We start from the raw sequence: 2,241 nt of genomic DNA on the forward strand, positions 1-2,241 counted from the left end.
TCTGGAGGCAGAGGATATTTGCTCCTCCACTGGAGTCTCAGCTATGTTACTCTCCGTGTCTGTGTCTGGTTACGATAGTTCTTTTTTGTTTGTTTATTTATTTATTTTTGAGATGGAGAGAGCACACAAGCAGGGGAGGGGCAAGGAGAGAGAGGGAGATAAAGAATCTGAAGCAGGCTCCAGGCTCTGGGATGTCAGCACAGAGCCCGACGCGGGGCTCGAACTTATGGACCGCAAGGATCATGACCTGAGCCGAAGTCAGACACTTAACCAACTGAGTCACCCACATGCCCCCGGTTATGATAGTTTAATCATCTTTGCTGGTCAGGATACTAGCTGTCCTTTCTGAACATGGTCACAGGCCCTTTCTTTGCTTTCTCAAATGCAGCTTCAAAATAAAATTGAAGGTTATACTCATTGTGATGAGATTTAAAGTAGGTTCTAGAAAGAGGTTTGTCTATGGTTAACATGGAAGGACCGTTGTACATAAAATGTGGAGCATCAGTTGTCTGGGGTCGTGACAGATGAGCTTGCCAGACAGCTGGTGTGATATCGTACAGCTCGTAATTGAAATCAACTTTTGAGAAAGTTAGTGTTTTTTTCAGAAATGGGGGTGGGGGGATGGGGAGGATGATCCTCAGAATTTTAGTCAGCCTGTTGGTCCAAACTTCCAAAAGTAGAGGAAGGAGGTTTCTAGGACTCATTAGGGATCTGTCAGTTCCTCCTCAGACTCTGCTCTTCTCCGATACCATCTCAGTCCTCACTAATGTTTCTCACCATTTTCCACTTCTGTCCAGGGATTACCTTCTTTCTTGCTCCTTCCACACCTGAATACCTTAATCTGGCATCTACTCTGACCCAAGGCAGAAAATGAACTATTTTATATTTCTGAGCCATTTGGGCATGTAGAGGACAAATCCCCTCTTTCGGATCTTGCAAAAGACCTGTCTCGGGAGCGATCCTACAAAAGTAGGTAAAAAATTACCTACTTTTCTAGCCAGACACTTATCAGTCCCTTTTCTCCATGTCTATTTACCATAGCAATGGACAAGCCAAGGCAGATTTTGCTTTTTTCTTTCCCCTTTTGGACTTGCCCTTCACTAGGAGTCTGCCTACAAGGCACTCATTCTAGATAATTCCTGGCAGTAACTGGTTACCATGCCCAGACCCCTTTGCTGTTTCTTAATGATGTAGTGTTCTCCCCAGAACTGGCTGGAGCTCCTCACCTTTGCATTTTCGAAGGGTCCCTGGTGAACTTCAGCAACACTACATGGAGGTCAGATGGCATGTTCCTCCTAATAGAAGATGTGAAGCTGTCAGGATAGGAGGATTCTGTACAAAATCAATTGACAATATCCTCTAAAAACCTATCAATAGTTAACAACAACAACAAAAAAATACGGCCATAGTTGGAGAAAATGAGAAATTGGGGTATATAGCTTTCTATGCACATAAAGATAATTTTATAACTCAAAGACAATCCTAATCTTGATGGCTGTGGCAGACAGTATAATGGCCCCCAAAGATATCCACATCCCAATCCCTGCAACCTGGAAATATGTCACCTTACCTGGCAAAAGGGACTTTGAAGATACAATTAAAGTTAAGTTCCTAGAGACTGGGAGAGTATCTTGGATGGTCCAGGTGGGCCTCACCTAATCATATGAATCCTTAAAAGCAGAGAATCTACAGTCTGCAGGAGATGTGACTGCAGAGGAAGGGTCGGATGAGAGACACTGCTGCTCTTGAAGATGGAGGGAGGGTCCAGGAGTCAAGAAACATGGGGGAGACACTAGAAGCTGGAAAAAGCAAAAAAACTCATATTATCCCCTAGAGCCTCTAGAGAGGAACGCAGCCCTGCCAACCCCTTGACGTTAGCCTAGTGAGAGCCATGTGGGACTTGTAACCTACAGAACTTTAAGATAATAAATTTGTGGTTTTTAAAGCCCTTTTCTCCCAACTAACCAATAGGAAACATCATGGAAATGGAGCCTTCTGCTACTCCTGTTACCCTAGAGCAAAACCTGTGCCAACATATGAAGCAAGCATCTAGAAGAAGTTGGATGGGCTACCAAGACATTCGGTCTGGTATCTAGAGATGGTCTGGAGTGATGGATGTTTTTCAGTGATGGAATCCATGAATGCTGAAGAAATTGGCCCTGTTCCCCTTCAGTCCCTCAGGCTATTAGAAGGCCACTGAACCAGAGAGTCATCTACCAATGATCCCCTTGGCTTGGAAAG

The sequence above is a fragment of the Prionailurus bengalensis genome, chromosome B2 (assembly GCF_016509475.1).
Source record: "Prionailurus bengalensis isolate Pbe53 chromosome B2, Fcat_Pben_1.1_paternal_pri, whole genome shotgun sequence".
Lineage (NCBI taxonomy): Eukaryota > Metazoa > Chordata > Mammalia > Carnivora > Felidae > Prionailurus > Prionailurus bengalensis.